The sequence below is a fragment of the Propithecus coquereli genome, unplaced genomic scaffold, assembly GCF_000956105.1.
Source record: "Propithecus coquereli isolate 6110/MARCELLA unplaced genomic scaffold, Pcoq_1.0 Scaffold109, whole genome shotgun sequence".
Classification (NCBI taxonomy): Eukaryota; Metazoa; Chordata; class Mammalia; order Primates; family Indriidae; genus Propithecus; species Propithecus coquereli.
Window position 1 is genome coordinate 2348877 of NW_012134858.1, and position 24393 is coordinate 2373269.

Consider the following 24393-nt stretch of genomic DNA (forward strand, 5'->3'; position numbering starts at 1 on the left):
ACACACATTATTTTTCTCATTTCTATAATAAAATTAGTAGCAAATAATCAATTAAGATTTTTTATTGGTGAAGGGGAGTAAATTAAAGAACAAGAATTTTTAATGAAGACTACATTTTGTGAATGAATGTGTACACGTATTGAAGACACGTGTATCATTTCCCAGAAATGTAAACACTTGCAAAAATACTAATTTTCATTTTATATTTTGTGGCTGTATCATACTTACTCTTTCACCAGGAGGGCCAGGAGGGCCATCACCTCCTGAGGTGCCCTGGCAACAACAAAAAAAAAAATCAGTTTTGATTCCTTCTCACAACATCCATCTGGAAGAGAAACTTATAGCAAAGCCTAAATGGACCAAGTGCAGACAATACCTTTGGCCCGGGTTTCCCAGTGGGACCTCTTGCACCTCTTGAACCTCGAGGACCCTGTATATGAAAGCAAAAGATAAAACTGATCTACTGTCAAGCAAATCTAAAGGCACTGAACCAATTTTTATTTTTGAAGCAAAATTTATCTTGGAAAACTAAATACAAAATGAAAAATGCAAAATAATTTTTAAATCAAGGTACCTACCGTTGGACCACGCTGACCCCGAGGGCCTGGTTTGCCAGCTACTCCCTGCCAAAGACAGTTCGAACAGTTTCAATACTCATTATATCACTGTAAATTATGAATCTGGTGCTGAGAGATGAATGCTCATGCAAGAATATTTATATTAGATCAGAAAAGTATATTTAGACATCATACCCGGGCACCTTTCTCCCCATTGGCACCTGGAAACCCAGGAAATCCAGTGGAACCCTACAATAATAAAAATAATAAACAATGAACCTGGTAATTAACATTTTTAGATGCAAGCTGTAATTCTTTTGGAACACAGTGATTCTGACACAGTTGGTATTATTTAAATCAGAAATATAATTTTAGCATATGTAATTTCAGTTCTTTTATGGAATTCCGAGTGGTAAAGCCATCGAATAAAGAGCACCAGGAAGACACCTGTAGTTAAACACAGTTGGGTTTATTAAGTTGCTGTGACAGGGAGAATGGCCAAAATAGAATCATGGTGCATTTCAGGAGGAAGAGGATTTTTATGGAGTTTGAGCTCATGCTGGGTGATTCTGAAATAAGAGAGGCGAGGGTCAGTTCTGAACTGGGTACAATCATGAGGCAGTTTTTCAGTGACAGTGTGGCCTCAGGGGAAATACTGTTTTATGTTGGCTTTGCCAGTGGCCTTGTCTGTGTCTGCTACAATCTGATTATTAACAGGGCTGATTATCTTCTTTATCAATTCTGGATGATTTTTACTTTTTAAGGTAACAAGGTCATTACTCAAATCCCTATGTTGCTTATAAATCCACCATTTATATGTCTTCAACTGTCCAGTTGCTAACACAACACCAGTTTTATATTAAGACACAAAGAAAATCTCAAATCAAGATAATTGAACAGAAATTTTAGACCCACATTCAATGATAAAATGTAGTAAAGCTAAGAATGAGTATAACAATTTAAACTTTGAGGGCTATAATATTTTCAACAGCTGTCTTATAAATAAAGTTTAGGAAAAAAAGAGAATCAAGGCAGGAATTATAACATATTTATAAAATAAAGAAAATAAAAACACTACCTACCAAAATATAAGATATATAGCCCAATGGATAATCTTCCATCTATCCATCTTCAATGGATAATCCGTATCTATAAGTGATTTATAATTAAACATGAAAAATAAAATTAAAAGAACTAGGGATTTGATATAAAGCTTTTATAAAATAAAAATAATTTTGTGAAAACAAGAAGAAAGAGATCAACAAAGGCAGAACATAATGAGTTAGAAAATAGATATTGAGTAGAATTAATAAAAATACCCAGAGCAAGTACTTCAGAAAAACTAGAACAATAAAAAAATTACTTACAAGCGTTAAGAGAAAAGATAACATTTAACATTAAAAAACCTTAGTTATCTAATAATAAAAGGCTATGTTCTTATATAATGTCCTAGAACAGCGGTTCCAAATCTTTTTGGCATCAGGGGCGGTTTCATGCAAGACAATTTTTCCATGGACTGGGTGGGGGGGATAGTTTTGGGATGATTTTGCAGCCATTCCCCAGAGCCAGCATCACCATCTCAGCTCCACCTCAGATCATCAGGCATTAGATTCTCATGAGGAGTGCGCAACCTAGATCCCTCACACGCAGTTTACAGTAGGGTCCATGCTCCTATGAGAATCTAATGCCACCACTGATCTGACAGGTGGTGGAGTTCGGGCCATGATGTGGGTGATGGGGAGTGGCTATAAATACAGAGGAAGCTTCCCTCGCTCACCAGCCACTCACCTTCTGCTGTGTACCCCGGTTCCTAACAGGCCACAGAAAACTACCAGCCTGTGGCCTGGGGAAGTTGGGGACCACAGTCCTAGAATATCCAAATATCTCATAACAATGGGGAAAAATTGAGATCCTCAGCACTCACTACAATTGAAGACACTCTTCTGGAAAGTTCATTCAAATTTTATAGTTCAAGCCTATTTTTTGAAATTGAAATGTTTATTATTTATGTGATTTAATTTTATATACACATATAGCCATACATATATTAAAGATATATAATATTTATATATATTGCTTTAAATAGGAATTGAAGTGTATGCTTTACAATTTACTTATATAATACATATGAAAAAAGTCCATTGGGTATAAAAGCAGGATATAAAATATACAATTTAATTCCTAATAGATATATTTGTATATATATTTGTCTGTCAATATATGTAATAACAGGATGATAAACTGGGTATTCCTATAGAATTATATTTATTTTTCTAAAGGGTATGTAGAGATCTCTGAAGATGATTGTATTAATATCCTTGGCCTTGATTTAGTGGTGAAGTTTTTCTGAATGATAACATCAAGATGTGGGTTGGATGGAGGATGAAGTTGATTTTAACATAACCACAGTTTGCTTTGGTGGCAAACCATGCTTTCTTGAAACGTACACTTAGCATTTTCTCAATTCTTTTTAATATATGGTCATGCGTCACTTAACAAAGGGGATATGTTCTGGAGAAATGTGTCCTGGTTCAATTTCATCCCTGTGTGAACATCACAGACTGTACTTACACAAATCCACATGGTATAGCCCACTACACACTTAAGCCATATGGTGTAGCCTATTGCTCCTAGGCTAAAACCCTGTACAGCATGTTCCTGTACTGCATACTGTAGGCAATTGTAACACAACGGTAAGCATTTTGTGTACCTAAACGTATCGAAAAGGTATAGTCAAATATGGTATTACAATCTCATTGCACCACGGTTATATGTGAGGTTCATTGTGGACTGAAACATCATTATGTGGCACATAACTGTGCATGTGACTTCTTCAAAGTAGCCCTCATTCCCATCTTTAACCAGTTAAGAGTTCCTATATAGAAATTCTACTTCTGTGTTTCGGTAATTTTTATTGTTGTTTGTTTTTGCTTCAGTGTATTACAAGCATAACCAACACGTTGCTCTTCATTGAGAACCAAGGTAAAAATACGTGCCTAATTAGATTAATAGAAGATGAAATACTGATGATTTTTCTTTGGTAGTGCAGCCCATTTTTCCTCCTGCTTCCACTATATTCATTTTGCAGAAAGTATTTTCATATCCTCTCCCATGATATTCTCCAACCACAGCCAAAGCTGCCAACTACAGTTATGCAACGCAGCCACCTTGGGCTAAAATTGATTGGTCCAGGCATGGCATCTGACCCAAGCTGAATCAATCAGATGTAGCTGATAATTTAGACTTACGGACTGCTTATTGAGGCTGGTTCATCTTTCCTAGGTGGTTACATTGAAGAGATGTTTTGATGCAGCTGAGAAACTCATTTTACTTAAAGTGCAAAGAGAAATGCACAGAAGAATTAGGAGCTTAGAGAAACAGACCACGCAACCTCAGAATAAAAAAGACAGAAAAAAAGAGATATTAGTGTTCTATATTGTGTCTTTCTCTTTTTCTTTCAATCCCTCCTGAATCCCAGGTGCATTTCCTGTTTGGGGGCTATGAAATATACCTGAATATTTCAGGTATATTTCTGTAAATATACCATAAAGTGCTTCCTTTACTTGAAAAAGTGAAAATTCTCTACTTAATAAGGAAAGGAAAAATACCGTATGATGGGATTGCTAAGCTCTTCGGTAAGAAAGAATCTATCAGAGAAGTTGTGAAAAGTATACTGCTATAATGATTCTAGCGTCTTATTAGTTATTGTTAATCTCTTATGGTACCTAATTTATAAATTAAGCTTTATCATAGGTATGTGTAGGAAAAAACATAGTGTATGTAGGGTTCAGTACTATATTGGGTTTTGGCATCCACTGGGGATTTGGCACATAAGCGGGGGCTGCTGTACATTTCCACTGAGAGTTGCAGGATAAACTCAGCTTCCTTAGTTGCCTCTTCCAATGACCAGCCATGGCCCTTCCATGTCCGTCATAGAGGCCAAGAAAAAACTTCCCCTTTCCCTTCTGAAGGTTCACTGAAAATCAACTGACAAAAAGCAGATTAATAGGAGGAAGGCATACAAATTTATTTGGTTGTAGTTGTATGTTGCATGGGAGCCTTCAGCATGAAGACCCAAAGATATAGAGAAAAGTGTCCATTTTTATGCTTAGGTTCAATAAACTATGGACAGCCGCAGAAATATGACCGGACCAAAAGGGTATGATCTAATGCTGTTAGGCTGAGCTGGGGAACCCAGCAAGGCTTCTCTGTCTAGATTCGTCTTGGCCCCTCTGTGCAGCATTTCTTCCTTCTGGGTGGGGGGTAGGGTCCTCTCTGAAATGAGGGTCTTATGACCTACAGTCAAATGAGGTAGGTGAGACAATTTCTTTACGGTCATTTTTCACCATAAAGGTGAGGGAAAAGTTAGAGTAATATTTTTAGGTTTTATGTCTGGCTTTGAGGAAAAGGGGCTCTGGCTTCTATGACCTGCCTTGGGGAAAGAGAGATTCTAGTTTCCATGACTGGCCTTGGGGGAGAATGAGGGGCCAGACAGACACAGGAGGACTGGAGAAGGTCAGACTTGCTTCTGAGGCCTTCATTTGGGGTCTCGTTTTCTGAGCCCCAAAACTCTCTTTCTCTGAGGAGGGAAAGGTATCCTTTTCTTGTTGAATATCTGTTCTGTGACCAGTGGGGGGCAAAAACCTTTGAATACATTAATTTCTTTAATCATCAATGACCCTAGTAGGTACTATAGGCATTACTGTAAATAATTTGCCTAAGTCACCTTGCTACCCTGGGACAGATCGGAAATTTATTTTGAGTGTGCCTGATTCCAAAGCCAATGGTCTACCCTTTATGAAGACATTCTTTTCTTTTGCAGTCCAATGACAGTAATTATAGAACATTCGCTACCCACGTCCACATAATCACCACCCCAGCGGTTCCCATCTGTGAATTTGCTTGAAGTCTAGGAAATTAAGAAAATTGTCAGCCTTGCTATGGTTGCTCTTACTTCTCAGCAAAGAGCCAGAACCACAGTGTCAACGGCCTTTAGAATCGAAGGCCTAGGGCACTTTTCAGCGTTCCCTCCTCTGTGTGATTGTAGGTGACACGTGGAATCACTTTTACAGATATAGACAAGGCACGTGCCATTATACGAGCCTGGTGTCGCATGGTACTAGTTCTCTCTTCTCTGATGCATCTCCTCTCCCTCATTTTTATTACTAGTACCCGGCAATTGAACTTGTTTTCTCTGTAATCTCCTTTCAAATGAAAACAACAAGGTTTTGCATACAGTTGAGCTTTGGGGAAGCTTGGAGGAGAACTCCTGCTGGATCCACACAATTCAGACATAAAGGTATAAAGGTGGAGCCAAAGCAATGTGGGATGGATGGGCACGTCACCTTCGGGGCACCTGACTTGGCCCAGGCAGGAGCTGGCCACTGAGAAGATACTACTGTGTGCTCAAGGGAGACTCGACCTCACACCCCTCAATATTGTCAGCATCTCGGCTGAGCCGAGTGGCTGTCAGGTGTTGCGGTAGCCAATGGAAGCAACGAGAAGCCAAAATGAAAGTAACAGTGAAGTTTAAATCACTTACTACAAGAGTGTAGGCGAGGGGCTGAAACTGGAAAAAGTGCCCCTCCCCTCGTCATTTCATACTCCTCTGTGCCTCCATGAAAGGATTCTCTGGTGCAACGTTAGGGGTGTGTGTGGGGGGGTGTCTAACTGTTGAAGGAACCCCAAACAAACGCTCTTGCACTTGTACGGACCAGAGACCAGGGAGGAGGGAGAAAGGAGAATACTAGGACTGGAAAAGTCCTGCATACTGAGTCAGAGTGGGGTCTCCAAGATTCCCCCACCATCCCATAAGGAGGGCTCAGCACAGGCGCCCGACGAGGACCTCTGCCCAAGGATCTGGGTGAAGAGATCCGGGAATGAAGGTGCCAGGTGCCCAGGCTAGGAATGCAAATAGGCAGAGTACTTGCCTAGCCCGAGAGGCCTGAGCTCTTGCCTGCCGCTCCCTTCAGAGACTGGTGCGCCTGCACCGAGATTAAGGGAGCCAGAGCAGTTTACCCTTCTCCCCCACCCTCTGAAGCCTGTCAAGTAAAGCCTTTGTAATTGCCAGTGGTCATGCTTTAAACAAACTATGCAAAGGTTTTTAACCAGGAGCTGGACCCCTCGAACACAGTGCTTGGGGCAGCCAGTGCCAAGCAATCAGGGTTGGGACAAAAAACGAAACGGATTTGCCATCCTGTCTCAGGGAAAATTCATACATCAGGGAACTTATATTCTACACAGGCTCATATTTTGTCTCATTTCATACCCACATTAATGTGTGCCCTTGTCAAATTCTTCCTTCCTCATAGGCATTTCTGTCATGGTTTCAAACTTGTTTAATTATTAGGTACTGACTATATAAAATTCATTTTTTAAATTAATCTGGGTTGCTTGTAAAGTCCCTCATGATTTTCGTTACTGAATTTTGATGGCTGGCATAAGTAAATAAACTGTGTATGAGGCTGTGAAATAACTGGGCTTTTTTTTTTTTTTTTGAGTTCAAAGTGATTAAATTTTCATAAGGTTCAATTGGACTGCATCAGTCTGAGATGCAATGATCCCACATGAGCAGACTGCAGAAACTGCTGGCACAACGATATAGAATTATCTCCAACTAATATACTAAAAATAGGATGTATTATTTTGTTTGTTTTCTGTCTCCCACCATTAGAAATTAAGTTCCCTAGAGGGAGAGTTTTGTGTCTTGTTTTAATCACTACAGTGTCTCTAGCACCTAGAATAGTGTTTGGCACATAGCATGTGTTCCATTCATGTTTAATGAATGAATAAATGGACAAAATTAGCATTATATGAAATAGATTTTATTTTGTTTTCAGTAAATATCCTAAATTTCCTTTTAAATAGATGTCACAGATAAAATGACAAATGTGTTTCACATTCATATTGTGCAGTCGTGTTTGAATACAGGGAAAACAAAATCAAATGTTTTCATATGGTAAGGTATATATTAATATTATGACCCATGACCATGAAAGCCTCAACCAACCACCTATAGTTATACAGCAACCTCTGATACAGGGTTAGTCTGGGAACCCTCACTAGACATCCTAATTATTACTACAACTCTATTATCCGGTTGACAAAAATTCTATTCTTGATCAAATTCTACTTAGACTCCACTGAACTTTTCAAATAGCTTCCAACAGGCTAGGTGTGGTGGCTCAGGCCTGTATTTCTAGCACTCTGGGAGGCCAAGGTGGGAGGATCACTTGAGTTCAGGAGTTCGAGATGAACCTAGCAAGAGTGAGATCCCGTCTCTACTAAAAATAAAAATAAAAAAATTTAGCCAGGTGTGGTAGCATGCACCTATAGTTCTAGCTACCGGGGAGGCTGAGGCAGGAGGATCGCTTGAGTCCAGGAGTTCAGGGTTGTGGTGAGCTATGACCATGCCACTGCACTCTAGTCGGGGTGACAGAGCAAAACCCTGTCTCAAAAAAACAAACAAAAAAACCTTCGAACAGTGACATCCTCATTCCTCGGGGTGCATAAAAACTTTCCAAAGGGTAGAATATGCAGTGTAATTTCTGAGTCAGAGCACGGTCATTAATATTACTAGATAATATCAAGGAGAATTCACAATTTTAATAATAACAGGTTTTAATGACATTACTAAAAACACTTAAAATTATTTTCTAATATACGTTTTTATATAGCTATGTATTTGATTTTGATATGATTTTGAATCTAAAAATCATGCTGAATTCACTGATTAAGTCTAATAAATTATATGTAGATGTCTATTATTTTGGTTTTCTCGTGTATACTAAATTATATAACCTAAAAATGCTAAGAATTTTATTTCTTCCTTTCTAGTTCTTAAATGTATATTTTTCTTGTCTTAATGCATCAGCTATATTCTTTAAGAGAATGTTGACAAAAGTGATAAAGATGTATATTCTGCCCCATTTCTGGACTAAAAAAAAAGTTTTCAACATTTCAAAATTAAGGATGATGCTTGTACATACTTTTTTTTCAGGTTAGGAAAGTTTTCTTCTTTTTCTAGTTGCCTTGTTTTCTAAGAGTTCACATTGTAAATGGATGTTGAATGTTAACAAAAGGTGGGGTTTTTGGCAAATAATTAGCTTATGCTATTTTTTCTCTATCCTACTAATGCAGTGAATTTTATTGACTTACTTTTAAATGTCAAGCCAATTTTGCTGCCCTGGAATCAACCCAATTTTGTTGTCATGTAGTAGTATTTTTAGAAGAGTTCTTGTGAGACTAGCATTATTTCTTCATTTAAATTTATTAATGAACTCACCTATATACAGAATATTCCTTAGGGGAAAATTATATATTAAATATCTTATTGGTGTAGCGTTATTAAAATTTTACAGTCCTTCTTGATAGTGTTTGAATACGTAGGAGCAGTATTAGAGAATTTTGAGGGGTGATGGGTATTTTCTGTATCTTAACTTTGGTGTTGGATGTGCCAATCCACTCGTGCTAAAATTCATAGAATTGTAGAACAGTAAACTATTCCAGACAATTAGGCTTTGGCAGTGAGGGTTTTAGATCCTCTCTGAGACATTCATTTCGAAACTCATCCCCAAACACCTCTGGTTCTCTCAGGTTTTCAGTGGGTTTGGTTGTCTTGGGTCTCAGCTTTTGAATCTGCTCATGAAATTCCTACTGTAGGTCTTATTATAATTCAACTTCTGATTAAATGTGTTTGATTCTTGGGCCAAACCCCTTTCTCTCCATTATTTTCCATTGTACTCTATCTTAGCCCAAACTATTCAATCCTCGGCATCCAGAAACTCAATCTCTGAACCGAGACTCTCAGTCCCAGTTGAAATTGGTGCCATTCCTGGGTCTGGCCATCTTCCTCCCCTGGCCATGCATCTCAGCAGGTCCCAAGCTGTCTTCCTTTCACAACACAGAAAGAGAGTCTTATGTTTTTTAGAAATTCAACTCCCTTCAAACTTGTGAGCATGAAATATGTGATAAGAAGACACTTTTCAAAAAGTTTCTGAAATTTTTTATAGATATTTTGGATAAAGTATAAAATCATATATTAATGTATGTCATATTAAAAATGATAGGTAATTGTTAATGGAATCTAGGATCTATGAACCTCTAAAACAAGAATTTTATTAAGGTCATTATGCAGCCCCATCTGCTTTAAAATTTGAAACTCACATGATAAAAATATCCATAAAAATGATAATGAGAAAACAATAAAAAAGACAAATTTTGTTATCCTAAGATTTTTATCTTTCTTTCTTTTAACCCTGTTACTTTAAACCTCAAACACCTTTTTAAGTGAAAAATATTTAATCAATTAGGTACTTTTCACATGGGGAGAAAGAAAGGTTTTAGTTATAATTTGGTAAACTTATATGTCTACAAAAATGTGAAAAATAACTGTGTTCAATTCAGTATAGACACAGAAAAGCACAGAGATTTATCCAGAAAAGGATGTAGATTATGGAACATAAATTTTCTTGATTTACCAATTTGATGGTTTAACTTTCCACTCAGCAAAAATTGCTCAGAGGCAAAAACTATTTAATAACAAAAAAGTTCCCTTTTAGAAAGTCATAGAAAAAATACATATCTGCCTGGACACATACTGACTTAAACAGGAGAGGAACCCATATCCCTATTCTCAAACTCAAACATAAATACATCTGCCTGCCCCCTAAGAGTCATGGGTTTCTTTTAATTAGCTATCAAAAATAATATTTTCTAGGCTTTAGCTATTTCTGCAAACGTTCTTTGATAACTTTGACAATAAAGAGTTGACCTAAAGATTCTTTTTTCAGTCATGTGATAGAATAAAATATATTTATTCTTTGTCCCTGGTCCCTGGCACAGAGCTCCTAAAATGCTTGGAATTTCCTGAGGGCTAGGAGTAACTTATTTTATTCATAGAGTCCCCTTTCAACCATATGGGAATTTATGCTAATGAGGTGACTCTAGGTGAGCCCCTCAACAGTTTAGGAAGAAGAACCAACCATTTGATTAGAGGGTTGGAACTTTCAGCCCCAACCCCCAACCTCTAGGGAAGTTGAGTTTAATCACCAGTGGCCAATGATGTAATCAATTGTGCCAACATGGTGAAACCTCCATAAAAACCCCTAAACGACTGAGTTCTGTGAGCTTCTGGGTTAGGGACTACATCAAAGTACTAGGAAAGCGGTGCATCTGCAGAGGCATGGAAGCTCTGCACCCTCCCACCTCCGTACCTTGCCCTGTGTGTCTCTTCCATTTGGCTGTTCCTGAGTTGTACCCTTTATAATAAACTGGTAATAGTTAGTTATATCCTTTCCTGAGTTCTGTGAATTGTGCTAGAGAATCATTGAAATTGATAGAGGATTGTGGGAACCCCTGAATCTGCAGTCATTCTAGCAGAAATGTGGATACCCTGGATACCCCACTGTGACTGGCATCTGAAGCGAGGGCAGTCTTGTGGAGCTCAACCCTTCGCCTGTGGGGTCTGGTCTAACTCTGAGTAGTTGGTGTTAGAATTGAATTAAATGGTTGAACACCCAGTTGGTGTTGGAGAATCAGAATTGATTGGTGTGAAAAACGGAATCCTCAAGTCAACAAATATTAAATATTTCCTAAACACATGGTTGAATAGCAATATCATTCTCTACTCTTTCTAAAGGGAATTTTTTCTATTATTTAATTGAATGTCAAACATTTAGTTTACTTTGGCTCTGCTCAAATTTTATATCTGTTGACATAGCAAAGAGCAAGTGATATGAAAGTTTTATTCTCAGAGGGCAGTTCGTATACTGTTCCTAATTGAACGTGTAACATTTGTTTTACGTCCAACCAAATTGATTTATCATGTTCTGAATTATGAATTGTCTGTGTTTACTGGTCTTTTCTCACCAGATCACGTCTACACTCGGTGAGGTCAGAGGCAGTGCTTCTATATCCGTGCTATCTACCAAGAAGCCCAACATTGCCCTAGAATAAAGTAGAAGTGCAACATTTATTTATTGATTGACTTACTATGAGATTTATATAATGGAAAATGTTTTTTCTATTATTGTCCTATTTTTCACATCGTCTTAAGTTACATTTTTCCCTGACCCACAATATGCTAAAACTCTCAGGGTTTCATCTCCATCTTCTCACCTCCAGTTACACTGGGAACATTTTGCAGATGGTGAGTTAAGGAAAAAGGGAACCCTAAGAAGGCAGAGAGACCTCCGCCAAGTTACTTAACCCCCTGGAAACTCAGTTTCTTTGGCTGTCAGATATGGTATGTCTTACTAATGCCAACTTCGTGAGCTGTTGTTAGGGCAAAATGAGAATCCACATATATAGCTCCTGAAATATTTTGTAGGTATTAAATACACCTGTCTTTTCCGAATCGGAAGATAAATTGTTCTTGCTGTTGGTCTGGAGGTATGCTGATGACCAGCGGGACATAATTTAAATAATAAACCCCCAACCCTTTTCTTTTCTATATCGATATTGCATAACCATTGTTTTATTCAAGTAAAATATATATTCACAAAATATTTAACGGCCTTAGAAAATACAAACCGCAAGATTTTCACTGGCAAGGTCTTCATGGGAAAGCAAAACAAACAAACAAACAAACAAAAACAAAACTTATCTCACCCATCTCACCATCGGTATTTGTAAAAATATCTCCTTTTTTATTAAAAAATTATGTCGGGCAGGGGGAGGGGGACGGGGAGGGGGAACAGGCATATGCACAAACAATGAGTGCAATGTGCACCTCCCCGGGGGATGGACACACTTGAAGCTCAGACTTGGGGGGGAGGGGGCAAGGGCAACATACATAACCTAAACATCTGTACCCCCATAATATGCTGAAAGTAAAAAAAAATGTAAAAAAAAAAATTTTAGAAGAGACATGAAAACAGATTATGATGCAAGTAAAGAAGTACTCCATGCTGTTAAATTTGGGCAGACGAAGGGTTTTGGAAGATTAAAGTTCGTAGAGAGAGATCTCTCTCGAAGGTGTGAGTAACTAGCTAGCAGTGGTTAGTATGCTATAAACGAACACTGCTCTTATCAGACTTTAATTTCAGAAATCAAATACATTTTGTATTATATAACATATTAGACACCAAGGGACAATAATTATTTGGAATTATTATGATTGTTGAACATAGGTTTTGTGAGGACTTATTTATGAATAATTCCCATTTTGAACCCTGAAAATGTTTATAAGAATAAAACCTATGAAACAGTCGTAGTCACTAAGTATGTTGCGTGCTCCACCTTAGGGCCCAGTCTCCATGATGGGTTATTGTATTATATGTCCTTATAATGGATAAGCATAAAAGAGCTAAAAATGTCTGTTCGTTTGTTTAACATGTTATCTGGTTGAAAAAATAACAAAGAAGACTGTGTAGTAGAGATTGTGGCTTACTAACACTAAACTATTTACTATCTGGCCCCTTAGAGAAAAAGTTTGTTAACCTTTGCTCTAGAATATTACATATATCAAAGTGTCTTCAAAAACCTCCTACATTTGCGATATGTAATTCTTCTACGTTTGGGTTTGTATATGACTTTATTAATTCATCAAAGTTCCAAATAAAGTAAGGAAACCTTAGATTCTTAATTTTATATCATTTAAGTAGCAACGATCTGACTCTCAAACTAGCCTGGAAACATTTACGTTAAACTGGAATGTAATTAATTAAATTTCTTACTTTCCCTAGAATTGTGTCATGAGGTTTGTTCTTGACACATATTAAACTCTGTCATGTGAACTTGCCACCTTGCCTTTATCTCTGAAGAATATTGAGACACAATGACCACTGCTGTGCATGGAGTTTAGGATACACATATTCTTTTATTTTAAGATGATTGCTAAATTGCTTTCCAAAGTGGAATAGTTCTGCAGTGCCAAAATTAAGCATGAAGTTTATTTTAGCTTTTTGGTCATTATAATGCTAAGAGCATTCTAGTTTATTTCTACATAAGCTAGAAATTTGATTTTTATTAAATGCTTTTTCTGCATATATTGATATAGTTACATACTTTTTCATTTATTTTAATTTATATTACTATTATATTAATGAGGTGAGTTATATTAATTCATTTATCATTTTAAATAATACTTTCATAACTTGAGTAAGTTAAACTTGGTCATGAATCTCTAATACAAACTCCTCCTTTTATGAGTCTTATTATTTTATTTTATTGGTTATAAAAATTTTTACATTTGCTATGAGTCTCACATACTAGCCATGGTATTTACACATGTTTGTATTGTGTTAAATAACAGAAGAATAATTGCTATTTAAATCTATGTATTAATTTGGGTCTGATTATATCTCAAAATGAGATATTTCTTGAGAACATGGTCCTCATTTTGTCATATCTATCTGCCTCTGCATACGTGTCTATTTCTTTCATTATCTATGTCTTTCTTACATCAATCTATCTATTGTAGTATGTTTCCCAAAGTTGAGGCTGGGTATATTATTCACATGATCACTATAATCATTGGTCACATGTTCTGGTGAAATCTAAACACTGTAAATTCTGTATAGATATTTCTAAAATAAAATAAAATAAAAGAGGAAAGAGTTTATTCTATACATGAGGATGATTAATCTGCACAACAATCCTTTGAAGTTATGTTATCATTTCCATTTTACTGCTATGATAGCTGAAGCTCCACTAAACCATGCCATGGCAGTATAGCTCCAGGTCCACAGCTATGACCAGTCACAGTCATCAGTGCTGTAACGAGCTGACTTGAAAGATGCAATGGTATAGCTGTAGGGAGGGTGTGGCCTGCACTGTAGGGATTAGAGGCCCCTACACTGCAGCTGGGGCTCTTTGTGTGTAAGAGGATGAGGGAGCTCTGATGCCCAGGACTCATGGGACCCAGGATGCTGTCTGGGTGGCAGCCAGTCTTCATGAGGTTGGTTTGACCTGTACCTCCCCATGGAACACCCTTGGTGGTGGAGAAAGAAGCAAATATTTCATACTAGCTTAGAAAGAGGTGCATGGATCTATTGAGGTTTCATTGCTAATGGAAATGATTCAGCAGCAAAGCAGAAACTGGTCATTTGGTAGATAAGGTGAAAAATTGCAGAAGCAATGAACTTGAACATGGGAGAAGAGCTGACCTTAGATGAGAACAGTTGAAGAAAACCAGGATTGAGATTGTGCCAGGTGAGTCATTATCCCTAAAGAAAATTTATACTGTGAGTCTTGATAGGAAAAAGAGCACAATGTCCTATGTTATAAAGGGGAAAAAAACATTATGGTGTTGATAACATACTGTTTTTAAGTCCTTGATGACATTGAAACATTTTCAAAGTGGGGTACTAGATTCAGTAAACTTGAAACACACCAAACATCTAGATTCCAGAAGTGATGTAGTTATTGGTGTTAACAAAGCCCAGAAAATACCTGTGGGAGAGGGTGGCTGAAGTATGGTGGAGACACAGATGGTTGCAGCTGAAAAGCTGGAGGACCTATGTAGCCTGATTTTAGATTGTTTCTTCCCTAAGTTAAGACTACTCAATCATTCCAGTTGCTCAGGTCAAAACCGTTGGTGCCATCATTTTTTCCTTTTTGTTACACATTACACATCATCTCATCAATATATTCTGCCTTCTCTATCTTTGAAAAATATCTTGATTGCTACTCTTCACTCCGTCTGGGTCAAAACCATCATTTTCTCTTGGCGGAATTATTTCACAAGCCAAATAGCAGATTTCCCTGTTTTGTCCTTTATTCCTTTCCATTTATTATCAACACAATAGTAGGGGAACCTGTTAAAACAGGATCATTCAGGTCATGCCATCCTGTGTTCCCAACTCTCCAGTGGCTTTCCATCTACTTTAGAAAAAAAGCCAAAATTTTACTATGTGAAGCCATTGTCTATTGTCACGATCATGCTGTGTAACAAACTGTGCCAAATCCCCATGGCTTAATACTATAATACTCTATTTATGCCCACAACTTTGATAGTGGTAGTTTAGGCAGATTGGGTCCAATTCTGCTTCATGCATCTCTTATTATTAACCAGTGCATGCTGTATGACAAGCCAAAATCAAGGTGTAGGAAGTACAATACGACAATATGAATCCACAATGTCAGTTTAGATATTCTGAATAACAGATGCCGTAAAGGGATTCAGTGGGAAAAGGTCAGTGAAGGACAAAGGGAAGGGGGCAGTAGTAGGCAGGAAGGGCTGTCAATGTAAAGTTGCAGTGCAGGTCCGACCAGTGTGCAAGGAGAAGGGGAAGGAAGAAGACATGGGTAGGGAGGATCTCAGATTGCAGTGGAGTTCCAAGAAAGTTTCAGCAGACCAATGCAGAACTTGAGTCCTGTGAAAGGGGGCTTGCATTCCACAAAAATGTGCCAGCACTAGTGCCCCTGAGATGCTCAGTCACTTGCTAGAAACTGCCTGGTAGAAATATTGCCTCTAGGTGGACATCGTGGTGAGTCACAGGACAGCAGTAGGGGCTCTCAGTCCTATCACATTCCTTGCACAGGCTCATTTGAAGGACAGCAGGGCAGCACATTGGCTTGGCTGCAATGCCAGACGCGTTGCCACGCCAACATCATGTGGGCAAGAACATATTTCCTCTAAGGGAAGTAGGGAAGAGAGTGTAATTGAAAAATAATCAAGTTAACCACAAGGAGCCCTGCACATTTGTACAAATCAAGCTTTCCTTTATCTCTCTGACCTCGTTTATTACCACTGTAGTCTCATTAATTCCCCTCTAGCTCCACTACCAGCTCATTTTTTCTAGAGCACACCAGATATCCTCCTATTATAGGGACTTTGCCTGAAATGCTTTTTGCCCAGACATTTCCATGGCTCTCCTCCTCATTTCCTTCTCCTATTTATGCAAATGTCAACCTGTCAATAAGGCTTGCCTTGAGCCACTTTTCTAAAACCTCAACCGCCATCAACATAAAGCATGCTCTGTAAATTGCTTTGAGATTTGATCCTATTTCCCTTTCCAAGTGCAGGCTAGATTAGTCGAGAAAAATGCACGTAAAAATAAATTCTCAACTTTCGGTTCTACAGTCTCCTAGCTGATGTAGGCAGCAGGTAATCTAATTATTCTTAGAAAGCAGCACTATGAATTATTTAACAAGTATTTGCCTTCAAGAAAATATTGAATCCAGGGCATTTTGCAAATAATTCAATAAACAAAAACAAATACTACAATAGTTACTTTTAGGAAAAACGTGTAGACACAAAGAAAACCTCAGTGCTTCTCCTCCTTCAGTTCTGTCACCCCCCCTGGAGATAATCAGAGAAACACTCATAGGCTGGATCTTTGATTCTCACACATGATAATATGATTCAGGCACATGTCTTGCTGCTACACAGCGTAGCAGATAAGCACTGTTATGGATGGTCCCATGTGTCAACTTGACTAGATCACAGAACCCAGGTATTTAATTGAACACTAATCTGGGTGTTGCTGTGAAGGTATTTTGCAGATGTGGTCTACATCTGTAATCAGGTGTAAAGATTATCCTTGACGTCCTGGGTGGGCCAATTCCAATCAGTTGAAAGGCCTTAAGTGGAAAAGTGAGGTTTCCTCGAGGAATAAGAAATTCTGCCTGTGGACTGCAACACGAGAGTTTGCAGGCTGTCAGCCTGCCCTGTCAATTTCAGACTTCCCAGCCCCTACGATCATGTAAGCCAATTTTTTGAAATAAATCTCATAATATATATAATATATACATTATAATACATATATGTAGTGTATATGTCATTTAGGGTTCTACCAGAGAAATGTACCGTCCTCTCTCACACACATTCTCTCTGTCTCTTTCTGTCTCTCTCTGTCTCTCTCTCTGTCTCTCTCTCCCTCTCTTTCTCTCTCTCTCTATATATGTATATATCTTACTGGTTCTGCTTTTCAGGTACCACCTGAATGGTTCACACACCAAATAAAACCTTTAAGGTTAGTGTGAGTGTATACACTTTGAAAAAAATATATATATATTAATATAAAGACAACTCTCGACTTTCCAATAGCGAGAGACCATTAGTAATTCTGATGGTCTGCCTCTCAGTACTTCATTCAGATAGCTCTGTGTGAAACAGAAAGGCACAATCTTAGTAAAGGCGAAAAAGAAGTAACCTTCTAAAATGTGCCAGGCAAGTACGCTAAATGCTTTACAGATACTATTTAAAGTTAATCCTTTTAGAAAACACACGCTCCCGTTTTCCAGAGGAGGAAGTGGAAGGTTATGATACTAAGATAAAGTAATGCGCTGTGAACAGCGTGAACAAGGGCCATGCAGAGGTGGTATGTATCCTACCAGCTCCTCCATATCTGAGATAGATGTTTTAGACATCATCTGAGACTCTGTCTCCTCATCTCTGATGCGGGAATGACAAGTCCTTTCTTGCTCTGGTAGTGGCTGTAAGGATTAATTAGCATGTGTGAATACTTAGCCGTGTGTCAAGCACGTTCAACAAATATTTGCACCCTTAATTTTCTAGAAGTTCAGACATCATACCTCAAGTGCTATTAAGCATTCTGCCTGTTCTCTTTATAGCCTTTTCCATGGTGCTGAAGGAGGCACATAAAGAGCCCTGCGACCCGTAAGTACCCTGGGTGTCCCCATCAGAACCAACAGACTCCTCCATCTTAAATGACAAAGGCTGCCTTAAAGAGAAATTCTGCCCACTGTTATCTCTAGAGCTGCCTAATCTCTGTTTTTCTAAAAGTAGGCCTATAAACCACTGATTTAATTCCTTTGAGATTTTTTACCAAATTGTGGCAAGAATAAACTATAAGATCCCCGAAAAAACATTCAGTTGGATTTATAGTAGGAGATCATAACCACTGAAGTTGAAACAAAAGAAAACCAATCTATCATCGTTATTTGATAATAAATTACATTTTTATTCTTTATCATCCTCCAAAATGCAGTCAGTTTTTGTCTTTGAAATAGTTGAAGTTTTTTTTTTCTTTTGGCTATCATTTCTCTGAGGGGGAAAAACATCCAACAATAGCTAACTTTTTTACTTGTGCTTTTTTTCTTTCAACATGAAACGATTAGATTTGCTGGTGAAAGGAGAGTACTTATGAATTGCAAAAGCATACCTTCTGATAAATACTTCATCATCTCTGAAAAATGAAGCAATGAAAAAAATGCAATAAATTCTGTTTATGGAGGAAGAAGCAGACTAACATCTTGCAATATTAACTTCAGAGAAATGTGCCAGAGACTGAAAGTGGTCATTCCTTGCTTATTGTTCTGGCGTCTGATTAATAGATATGCAGGCGCATGCTATTCCCGAGATCTCTAGGGATCTCATAAGAACCTCCGGATTCAGCCCTACCCTCTACCCCCGCCCCAGCCCACGTCTACAGAAGAGTACTTAGTATGGAGATGCCTTCTGGTATTAGGCAATCAGACTATTTTGTATAGTGTTGATGCAAGTTTTAAGGCAGGCTATGAGGAGTGCTAGCTGATTGCCTCTGTGCTTTGGACAAGATGCTTAACCCCTCTGAGCCTGTACTTCCTTATTTGTAAAATACTTGCATTTGGTAGGAAGTTGTAAGAATTAAAAGAAATAGCATAATGTATGTGAGGTAATAAACAAAAGGCATAGAGTGTTGTATGATGTAAGCTATTTGTGTTATTGAAATCACTGTTATCTTTATGGTTGTTAACATAGTGTTTGGGAACTTGGATGCCAATATCAAATGACCTGATTTTAAATCACAAATCTAGCTCTGTGTGGCCTTGAACAAATTATGTAATCTCTTCGTGTGCTAGTTTCTTCCTCCATAGGATTGGGATAACACCACTTCTCTCACAGGGTTGTTGTCAAAATTAAGATGTAGAAGTAGAGAGTTTAACATAGTTATGGTTCTTACTGAATCTACACCCTGAGGATACACTAATGTAGATATAATCATCACTAATGTACCTGTGATGAAACTGAGGCTCATGACATTTATGCAAGTCATTCATGGGAGGTAAACTGGGGGGAGAATTGGAATCCTCTGCTCTCTCATTGTTCAAGCCTGAAGTGTTTCCGTAATATGGCTCAAGGCAATGGTCTATAAAAGAACCGAGAGCCATCCTGGACATTCTCTCACTTCTATCTTCAAAATAAGTCCAGAATCTGACCACGCAAACTGAGCTGTTATCATTTCTTACCTGAACTATGTGAGAAGACTCCAAACTCGTTTCTCTGCCCCAACGTTTGCCCGAAGAGCTTATTTTTATCACAGAAGCCCAATTGACCTACTGGTTTTCAGAATGAAAGGCGAAGTTCTCACCATGGCCTATAGGGCTCTAATGCCCTGTCCCTTGCTGACCATCTGAACGTTTTGCAAACCGAGCTCTTCACCATTCAGTTCCAGCCACACCAGCTTTCCTGCTGTGACTTCAGCATACCCAGGACTCTCCTGCCTCAGGGCCTTTGCACTCTCTGTTACCACTGCCTTGAAACTTTGCCCCGGATGTTAGCTTGATTGATGTCATTGCTTCTTTCAAGTACTTCTCAAAGGTCACTGCATCAGAGAGGAATTTCCTGACTGCTGTATATAGGCAGCAGCACTTTCTCCCTCCCTCCCTTCCTTGCCCTCTTTGTTTTCTTCCACTGTGCTTAGCACTGCTTGACTTCTCTCTACCAGCAGAATCCCAGAAGCAAGGTATTTTGTTTATTTCTCATCCCCAGGACCTGTGGCAGTTCCTGACACATAGTAGGCACTCACAGATATTTTCTGAATGTATGAATAAATGCACGATTAAATAGATAATTACCTAACACTCTGTAATTATATAAAATCAGGAGAGGGGGTTACTATATTAGATTTTTTTTCCTGATTCCCCAAAGAACTACTGGAGGGATGTTGAGGTAATAAAAATGTGAACTTCTCAAGGGGATGACCAGAGAGAATCCTGTTCTCCTTCCAAGAAATTCATATATTTAATGAATGTAACTTTGTCCTCCCTGGAGGCTCCCCAGAGGCATAGAAGCAATGTGGGCTTGTCTCTACTTACCACCTAGCCAGTACTGACAGCACAGACCCATGAGTACAATTCTTAATTCTTGTTAAAAGAACCGAGGAGAATGAGAAATGGGCTGCACAGAATTCTGGAATTCGTAATCAGTTGATTAATTTAGGGTTATTCATTCTGAGCTGTAAAGAGATAAATGAAGTAGATGATGGCTAGTCACAGTAAATTTGGTAAAGTCTAGCAAAAACAAATAACAAAGCAAGTCCTTTATTAGAGTTTTTATCTACAAGAATTTTATAAGCAATGACATAAAAAAAAAATCTATCCACCAGGTGTCAATTTGAGCACATCAGATAGCAATGTTTTATCCACCAATCGCAGCTTCCCTACAATTTGCTAATCTCCTGAGATGGATGCTGAAAGCGGCATTAATCCAGACTGTCAACTCAGACTCTCGCCATCGGAATATAAAGTGGTATGCGCCCCGGGATTTCTTCAGTCCGAGAAACTGAGAAATCCCTCTTGTGTGGGGCAGGCTCTCTTCACAAGCATGGTTCATAAACAGCACCATATGACCAAAGTGATTCATTTTAAAAAAGAAATCAAAAAACAAAAAAATACAAGACAGCATTTTCAATAGGAAATAATTATTCTATCAAATAATCACCTTTGTCTTCTCCCAAAGAAATCCTTCTATCAGCAGACTCACACAGCGGCCAGAAGAGAACCAGGGCTGTTCCTTCCCATTTGCCAGATGACTATGGTTTGTCTTGAACTTAGCTCTGGGAACAGAAAGGACCTTGGAAGTCTGCCCTCATGTTAAGAAATATTGATTTTAAAGTGTTATCTGATTCTACAGCACTTTCAGGTTGATATTGCCTCCCACTATGAAAATGAAGTTACAACTTTAGGATTTTGGTTGCTAAGTAAGTAAAATAAGAAGGAAAAAGAAAAAAAAGTAAAGGATAAAATAAAAGGGCTGGTGGGAAGGAATAAAAGGAGAAAGGAAGGATAAATCTGTCCCCATCACTGAGTAGCCTGAAAAGGCTCCTAGAAATCAGCTAGCACAATGGCATTAATCCTTGCTCCCATTAGAACACGTTGGGGATGTTTAGGAAATTTGGACATCCAGGCGTCCCCCACGAGATTCTCACCAGATGGTTTGGGAGTGCGTGGGTATGCGTCAGCACTTTTTAAAGGCTTGCATGGTGATCGTGATGTGCAGCCAGAGTGGAGAGTCACTGTGTCCACCAAATCTTGGAAATCCACACAGGTTCGGTAATTAAGAAAGCAGCTTCGTGGTCCAGTCAAACGAAGTCAAGACTAAAACCGATTTTAATCTCTTATTGTATGGCTGTATCTCCCTATCCAATGCCATTATCTCTACATCCACCCTGAAGGATTGATTATGATTATATGGCCAAAATTAGGCTGCCATAACATTGCCATGTCCTTTGAAATTCAAAAGAAAGCCCTGAAGAATGAATATTCCTGGGTTCGTCATCCAATTATCAGGAACATCATTCGTAGGGTGGCAAACTGCATTGGTTCTACCTACAAAGATAAATCAATGAAAAATCTTATTGTCAAGAACTCAAGGCTATGTTGCAATAATCACAATATGGTGCCAGCCACATTTTCCTCTCTGTCCCCACAGTGCCAGAACTGTGCATTGTACCTTAACGCAGTAGAAAAAGACAAAATACAGGCAAACCAACAGAGGGAATAATCCTAACAGAGGACAGGCACGTTTTGTGATGGCCCCGGACTTTTGCTGCCATGGCCCTGAGCCTTATTGAAATGAATTGTAAATCCTCATTGGTATGCACCTACACACACCCCCAGATCTAGTTGGAAAGCCGATTATCTAAGTCACAGTCAATCTTAAAATGTTAACTCAGAAGCAGAAATGTGCTAGAAATGAATTTGATCTGCTTATGAAGACACATGCATAAGATATGGCTGGAACATTTGTCAAGAGAGGAGCGAGGCAGCCCCCATGACTCCTATCTATGGCTTCTCATATCTTTCATCGCTAAACATATTTTTGCTCCTTTACCATAGTAACATAGGATTTTCTTCCCTACACAGCCGTAGTAATAGGAGGTTATTGTTATGTGATTTTTCCCCTTTACAGATGCAGTCAATTTCCGTGGTCTATCTGTTTATAATAATACGTATTTATATTCATGACAATTTAGAGTATAAAGAAATGTTGCATTTTCATATTAACTAATATATAAGGTGCTCACAGGAAATTTTAATGGGACGTTTGAAGTAAGTTTTGCTCTAGAGGAATAAATATGAATGCCAGCTAAAGTGTTACTCATTTGTCTTCTTTAAATAGTTCATAAGATTTTTTTTTAACCTCCCTTTACGAATGCTGACTTATGAATACCTTATGAATGTGTTTCTGAACTCCAAAAGAGCTGCACTGATTAACCTACTGTGTTTATAATATGATAAGGAAAATGTGCATTAAACTCAAGCCCTACAAGAAAATGAAAATATCAGACTACTAAATTTAGTTAATAGTTGCTAGGAGCCTAACACCATGTGAGGTGTATCTTAGCAGCACTTTATCAAGTACGTTCTCTGTGGGGGAATGGTGAACCGCTTTGGAGGTGTCAGTCCATGTAATGTACGGCTTAACAGCACAGAAATCAGTGTTCCCATTTCCTAGATGATAAAACCAAGACAGAGATTCCCTGGCTTCAATATTGTCCCAATAATAATTAACTGAGCTTGTTGTTTTAATTTTATGAAGTCATGAGTTTAACTTTTGATATATTAATAAACTGAAAAATACTGCAATTTCCTATCACCGTGCCTAATGAGGTATATCAAATTTCTTTTTAAAAAAATGCTGTTCCCTAGAGTTATCCACCTACCAAATCACTGAATGTTAAAGCTAGAAAAGAGGTTAAAGCCTTCATTTTACATTGATGGAAGAGAAGACATCATTACTTACCCAAGATTGCAGAATTATTTACTACTAAATTAATGTTGCTGACTAACCAATGCAATGTTATGCTTAGCTAACATTTTATTTAGATTGCGTGTACTCTCTAAGCTGTCTCACGGCTTGTTTTAATAGATATTTTCAAAGTTCACATTGGGCATTTACTATGATGCCAAAAGAGGAAGAGCAATTTGTTGTCTGTCATCTTCACCAATCTTTCTTGTAAGTTATAACTTGTAGGAAGGAGACTATAGATTATTTTATCTGCCCGTGTTGTCCCCTGCCTCCTCCTAACATTCTTGTCTTCTCTATAAGTGAGTGAAGGAATCTATTCATGAAACCATTGATACAAACATTCTACCATGTCATTGTATGTATTAGTACAAGAATAGCTCCCAAGTATTGGTTATGCATGGTGAAATGCTGAAAGGAAGAACATCTTATCACAAAGAAAGGGAAGGGCAAGAGTGCACAATCACCAAGAACACAGATGTGAGTTTCAAATTCCCCCCGCCCCCACACACCCCAATTTCAGTTGTGTGGACCTGTTAATCTCTTGCTATCTTAGTGGCATCTTTGAAAAACATAAATGATTCATCTCATAGAGTGTATGGATATTTAAATGGAATAAGGTATATGAAACAATTATCACAGTGTCAGGCATATAATGTTGACAATAATTATTGTGTATTTATTACAATATATGTCAAATACCATTCTAAGTGTTTTCATTGATTAGTTCATTTAACCTCAGAACCCAAAGCGCATATTTTTTTTTTTACCACTATGCTACCCTGTCCCTAATTGCTATCAAATGTGGCTTCAGAGTCTGAAGAATTAATGCCTACACGATAAACCTGCTTCATACAAGTGATGTGAAAAGGGCAGACTCTTGTTTACGTATAGAGACTGGAAGTTAGGGATTCTGAT